Consider the following 7,500-nt stretch of genomic DNA (forward strand, 5'->3'; position numbering starts at 1 on the left):
CCAGTGATGTACTGGGCCTTCCTCTGACACCGCCTGGTATAGAGGTCCTGGATCGCAGGGAGCTTGGCCCCAGTGATGTACTGGGCCTTCCTCTGACACCGCCTGGTATAGAGGTCCTGGATGGCAGGGAGCTTGGCCCCAGTGATGTACTGGGCCTTCCTCTGACACCGCCTGGTATAGAGGTCCTGGATGGAAGGGAGCTTGGCCCCAGTGATGTACTAGGCCTTCCTCTGACACCGCCTGGTATAGAGGTCCTGGATGGAAGGGAGCTTGGCCCCTTGTGCTGTACTGGGCCTTCCTCTGACACCGCCTGGTATAGAGGTCCTGGATGGCAGGGAGCTTGGCCCCAGTGATGTACTGGGCCTTCCTCTGACACCGCCTGCTATAGAGGTCCTGGATGGCAGGGAGCTTGGCCCCTTGTGCTGTACTGGTCGGTACCCACTACCCTCTGTAGCACCTTACGGTCAGATGCCAAGCAGTTGTCATACCAGGCGGTGACGCAGCCAGTCAAGATGCTCTCAGTGGTGCAACTGTAGAACTATGTAAGGATCTGTGGGCCCATGCCAAATCCTTTTCATTCTCCTCCTACACACTCTGTGTGTAGAGTAGATGTGATGTAGTGTTTTGTATCCACCTCTGTGTGTATAGTAGATGTGATGTAGTGTTTTGTATCCACCTCTGTGTGTATAGTAGATGTGATGTAGTGTTTTGTATCCACCTCTGTGTGTATAGTAGATGTGATTTAGTGTTTTGTATCCACCTCTGTGTGTAGAGTAGATGTGATGTAGTGTTTTGTATCCACCTCTGTGTGTAGAGTAGATGTGATGTAGTGTTTTGTATCCACCTCTGTGTGTATAGTAGATGTGATGTAGTGTTGTTTTGCCTCTAGTTCCACAGGTGACATGCTGGTTGAAATTTGGTAGTACGGATTTTATATTCCCTTCATGAAAATCCCTGGCCACTAGGAGTGCCGCCATTTTGTTGTTTGTGGTCTTAGTTCCAGCATCGATTTGTAGCGGTAAAAGACAGCTACCAAAAAAAAGACATTTGAAATCTCTCTTCGTAGATAGAGTAGTATTGTGTACAGCTTATCGTGAGGTATTCTAACTGAGGCGAGCAGAACCTTGAGACTTCGTTAATGTTAGAGAGAGACACACCAGCTGCTGTTAACAGAGACACACACCAGCTGCTGTTAACAGAGAGATACACCAGCTGCTGTTAACAGAGAGACACACACCAGCTTCTGTTAACAGAGACACACACCAGCTGCTGTTAACAGAGACACACACCAGCTGCTGTTAACAGAGACACACACCAGCTGCTGTTAACAGAGAGACACACCAGCTGCTGTTAACAGAGACACACACCAGCTGCTGTTAACAGAGAGACACACACCAGCTGCTGTTAACAGAGAGACACACACCAGCTGCTGTTAACAGAGACACACACCAGCTGCTGTTAACAGAGACACACACCAGCTGCTGTTAACAGAGACACACACCAGCTGCTGTTAACAGAGAGACACACCAGCTGCTGTTAACAGAGACACACACCAGCTGCTGTTAACAGAGAGACACACACCAGCTGCTGTTAACAGAGACACACACCAGCTGCTGTTAACAGAGAGACACACACCAGCTGCTGTTAACAGAGACAGACACCAGCTGCTGTTAACAGAGAGACACACACCAGCTGCTGTTAACAGAGAGACACACACCAGCTGCTGTTATTAACAGAGAGACACACCAGCTGCTGTTAACAGAGACACACACCAGCTGCTGTTAACAGAGAGACACACCAGCTGCTGTTAACAGAGACAAACACCAGCTGCTGTTAACAGAGAGAGACACACCAGCTGCTGTTAACAGAGAGACACACCACCTGCTGTTAACATAGAGATACACACCAGCTGCTGTTAACAGAGAGACACACCAGCTGCTGTTAACAGAGACACACACCAGCTGCTGTTAACAGAGACACACACCAGCTGCTGTTAACAGAGAGACACACACCAGCTGCTGTTAACAGAGAGACACACCAGCTGCTGTTAACAGAGACACACACCAGCTGCTGTTAACAGAGACACACACCAGCTGCTGTTAACAGAGACACACACCAGCTGCTGTTAACAGAGACACACACCAGCTGCTGTTAACAGAGACACACACCAGCTGCTGTTAACAGAGACACACACCAGCTGCTGTTAACAGAGAGACACACACCAGCTGCTGTTAACAGAGAGACACACACCAGCTGCTGTTAACAGAGACACCCCCCCCCCTTGAGTTCACGAGACGCTGTCATTCTGTCCTATGTAATGAAAAACAGCTTGATATATATATATATATTTGAACCATGTTCTTGTTCGGCCACAAATCGGAGAAACGTATTTCAGTCCTTCAGATCGCGTTGATACTGTAGTCTTGAACGGAGCTCGTCCAGTTTATTCTCCAGTGATTGCAAGTCCGCCCGACAGAACGGAGGGTAGACGCTGTTTTTCCATTCGCCGACGTAGTCTCGTCACGTACGCAGTGCGCCGGCCTCTAAAACACCGCCTCTTCCTTTTTCGAGTGTCGTCGATGAGGGCCACGGTCCGGGATGAGCGGCGTGTCCTTCACCGCCGACTCACACAAGTAGAAATGTTCATCAAAATGCAGGTTATTGCTCGCTGTTCTGACGTCCAGAGGCTTTATTTACGTGTCATAATAAACAATAACGGAACCCATGACGTGCAAATAAAGGTACGATCAGCGCAACAACAACAACAACTAACAACAACAACAACTAACAACAACAACTAACAACTAACAACAACAACAACTATCAACAACTAACAACAACAACACCTAACAACAACAACAACAACAACAACTAACAACAACAACAACAATAACAACCACAACTAACAACAACTAACAACAACAACAACAACTAACAACAACAATAACAACTAACAACTAACAACAACAACAACAACAACTAACAACAACAATAACAACAACAACAACAACAACAACAACTAACAACAACAGCTAACAAAATAGAACATTTGGTCAATTGGTAAAACAGTTTCTATTGTCTCAAGCACCATTCTTAGGTTGTTGTATCTCAGACGTTTCGGGGTTGGGAATGCAGTGTAACTCAGACGTTTTGGGGTTGGGAATGCAGTGTATCTCAGACGTTTCGGGGTTGGGAATGCAGTGTATCTCAGACGTTTCGGGGTTGGGAATGCAGTGTATCTCAGACGTTTCGGGGTTGGGAATGCAGTATATCTCAGACGTTTTGGGGTTGGGAATGCAGTGTATCTCAGACGTTTCGGGGTTGGGAATGCAGTGTATCTCAGACGTTTTGGGGTTGGGAATGCAGTGTATCTCAGACGTTTCGGGGTTGGGAATGCAGTGTATCTCAGACGTTTTGGGGTTGGGAATGCAGTGTATCTCAGACGTTTCGGGGTTGGGAATGCAGTGTATCTCAGACGTTTTGGGGTTGGGAATGCAGTGTATCTCAGACGTTTCGGGGTTGGGAATGTAGTGTATCTCAGACGTTTCAGGGGGTTGGGAATGCAGTATATCTCAGACGTTTTGGGGTTGGGAATGCAGTGTATCTCAGACGTTTCGGGGTTGGGAATGTAGTGTATCTCAGACGTTTCGGGGTTGGGAATGTAGTGTATCTCAGACGTTTCAGGGGGTTGGGAATGCAGTGTATCTCAGACGTTTCGGGGTTGGGAATGCAGTGTATCTCAGACGTTTCGGGGTTGGGAATGCAGTGTATCTCAGACGTTTCGGGGTTGGGAATGCAGTGTATCTCAGACGTTTTGGGGTTGGGAATGCAGTATGTAAAGAGAATTTTGACATGCGCTTGCAACTTTTGACAGACTTGTTTCGTCTGGACTAACAAAATGGATATTTATTTTTATTTTTTATATTAAGGTCCAATATTTTCACAATTGTTGTGATTGGAGGATTTGAGTGAGGGTGATCCAATCATGATCAAGGATAGCTTTGAGATCCAATCATGATCAACTCCTCTGTTCTCCTCAAACTCATTAATTAATTAATGTTCCAATGTAAAGATAGCAGAAAGGCCAAACTCTTTGGCACATGACATGGAGTACAGGGAGTGGGTTAGCTAATCTAATTAGATCCGCGTCTCACAAAGACAAGGCGGTTGGCACCAAAAATCTCGAATTTGGACTCATCAGACCAGATTTCCACCGGTCTAATATCCATCACTCGTGTTTCTTGGCCCAAGTCTATTCTTCTTTTTGGTGTCTTTTAGTTGTTGTTTCTTTGCAGCAATTCAACCATAAAGGCCTGATTCACTCAGTCTCCTCTGAACAGTTGAGATGTGTCTGTTTTAAAAATATACACTGCTCAAAAAAATTTATGGAACACTTAAACAACACAATGTAACTCCAAGTCAATCACACTTCTGTGAAATCAAACTGTCCACTTAGGACAACACTGATTGACAATACATTTCACATGCTGTTGTGCAAATGGAATAGACAACAGGTGGAAATTATAGGCATTTAGCAAGACACCCCCAATAAAGGAGTGGTTCTGCAGGTGGTGACCACAGACCACCTCTCAGTTCCTATGCTTCCTGGCTGATGTTTTGGTCACTTTTGAATGCTGGCGGTGCTTTCACTCTAGTGGTAGCATGAGACGGAGTCTACAACCCACACAAGTGGCTCAGGTAGTGCAGCTCATCCAGGATGGCACATCAATGCGAGCTGTGGCAAGAAGATTTACTGTGTCTGTCAGCGTAGTGTCCAGAGCATGGAGGCGCTACCAGGAGACAGGCCAGTACATCAGGAGACGTGGAGGAGGCCGTAGGAGGGCAACAACCCAGCAGCAGGACCGCTACCTCCGCCTTTGTGCAAGGAGGAGCAGGAGTAGCACTGCCAGAGCCCTGCAAAATGACCTCCAGCAGACGTGACAGAGTCTGGAGATGCCGTGGAGAACGTTGTGCTACCTGCAACATTCTCCAGCATGACCGGTTTGGCGGTGGGTCAGTCATGGTGTGGGGTGGCATTTCTTTGGGGGGCCGCACAGCCCTCCATGTGCTCGCCAGAGGTAGCCTGACTGCCATTAGGTACCAAGATGAGATCCTCAGACCCCTTGTGAGACCATATGCTGGTGCGGTTGGCCCTGGGTTCCTCCTAATGCAAGACAATGCTAGACCTCATGTGGCTGGAGTGGGTCAGCAGTTCCTGCAAGAGGAAGGCTCTGATGCTATGGACTGGCCTGCCCGTTCCCCAGTCCTGAATCCAAATGAGCACATCTGGGACATCATGTCTCGCTCCATCCATCAACGCCACGTTGCACCACAGACTGTCCAGGAGTTGGCGGATGCTTTAGTCCAGGTCTGGGAGGAGATCCCTCAGGAGACCATCCGCCACCTCATCAGGAGCATGCCCAGGCATTGTAGGGAGGTCAAACAGGCACGTGGAGGCCACACACCCTCCTGAGCCTCATTTTGACTTGTTTTAAGGACATTACATCAAAGTTGGATAAGCCTGTAGTGTGGTTTTCCACACTAATCCAGACCTCCATGGGTTAATAAATTTGATTTCCATTGATAATTTTGTGTGATCTTGTTGTCAGCTCATTCAACTATGTAAAGATATTTTTTTAAATAAGAATATTTCATTCATTCAGATCTAGGGATGTGTTATTTTAGTGGTCCCTTTATTTTTTTGAGCAGTGTATATATATTTAACCAAGCAAGTCAGTTAAGAGCAAATTCTTATTTTCAATGACGGCCTACACCAGCCAAACACTGGACCAATTGTGCACCTGCCCTATGGGACTACCAATCACTACTGGATGTGATGCAGCCTGGATACGAACCAGGGATTGTAATGATGCCCCTTGCACTAAGATGCAGTGCCTTAGACCAATGTGCCACTTGGGAGTTTCATGAACTCTGTGAAGCATTTATTTGGGCTGCAATTTCTGAGTCTGGTAACTCTAATGAACTTACCCTCTGCAGCAGAGGTAACTCTGGGTCTTCCTTTCCTGTGGCGGTCCTCATGAGAGCCAGTTTCATCATAGCGCTTGATGGTTTTTGCGACTGCACTTGAAGAAACTTTCAAAGTTCTTGAAATTTTCCGGATTGACTGACCCTCATGTCTTAAAGTAATGATGGACTGTTGCTTCTCTTTGCTTATTTGAGCTGCCCATTTTATAGACTTGGTCTTTTACCAAATAGGGCTATATTCTGTATACCACCCGTACCTTGTCACAACACAACTGATTGGCTCAAACGCATTAAGAAGGAAAGAAATTCCACGAATTAACTGTTAACGAGGTACACCTGTTAATTGAAATGCATGCCAGGTGACTCCCTCATGAAGCTGGTTGAGAGAATGCCAAGAGTGTGCAAAGCTTTCATCAAGGCAAAGGGTGGCTACTTTGAAGAATCTCAAATATATTTATTTTGATTTGAACACTTTTTGTGGTTACTATGTGATTCCATATGTGTTATTTGATCGTTCTGATGTCTTCTACAATGTAGAAAATAGTAAAAACAAAGAAAAAAAGCCTTGAATGAGTAGGCGTGTCCAAACTTTGGACTGGTACTATATATTTTGTAACTGTGCTGTTTCACAGAAGTTCTCAACATATATACATGAGTTATATGTTTTGGTCCTTCACCTCTCATCTGTTTACAGTTAACAGACGCTCTTATCCAGAGCCACTGACAGGTACCGACTGCAACGTGGGAATTGAACCCACAACCGCTTTTTTAAATTTGATTTATTTTACCTTTATTTAACCAGGTAAGTCAGTTAAGAACAAATTCTTATTTTCAATGATGGCCTAGGAACAGTGGGTTAACTGCCTTGTTCAGGGGCAGAATGACAGATTTGTACCTTGTCAGCTCAGGGGGTTTGAACTTGCAACGTTCCAATTACTAGTCCAACGCTCTAACCACTAGGCTACACTGCCGCCTCAAGCACGGTGTTCTAAAAACTGAGCTACACAGGCCTGAACACCATCCAGTTTCGATTTCTATTTACCATAACTTTCACAAATGTTCTGAACCTTTCTACTCTCATAGTTTCTACAGATAGCACAAAATATATATAAATCTTTAATTTACTAAGATTATTATGACTATATAGTATATATATATATAGATTATTATGACTATATAGTATATATATATATATAGATTATTATGACTATATTATCGATTGATTGACGATGACTTTTTAAAATCACCCAGCGCTGTTGGTGTTTTTTCTTCCTCCAGTGGGGTCGAGGGTCAAGGTAAATCTAGAGGTCAAAAGGGTCGCCTTAGGGTATTGATCTGGTGTTACTGTTATGTCACGACTGGTAATCCCTTAATGCAACATTGATGCACGCGCGCACACACACACACACACACACACACACACACACACACACACACACACACCCACCTGTATGTCTGCTGAGTAGGTGTAAACTCAGTGTGAATTCTGGATGACTCAGTTGGGAATGTTTTATA

This window comes from Oncorhynchus kisutch, linkage group LG17, assembly GCF_002021735.2.
Source record: "Oncorhynchus kisutch isolate 150728-3 linkage group LG17, Okis_V2, whole genome shotgun sequence".
In the NCBI taxonomy this organism is placed as follows: Eukaryota; Metazoa; Chordata; class Actinopteri; order Salmoniformes; family Salmonidae; genus Oncorhynchus; species Oncorhynchus kisutch.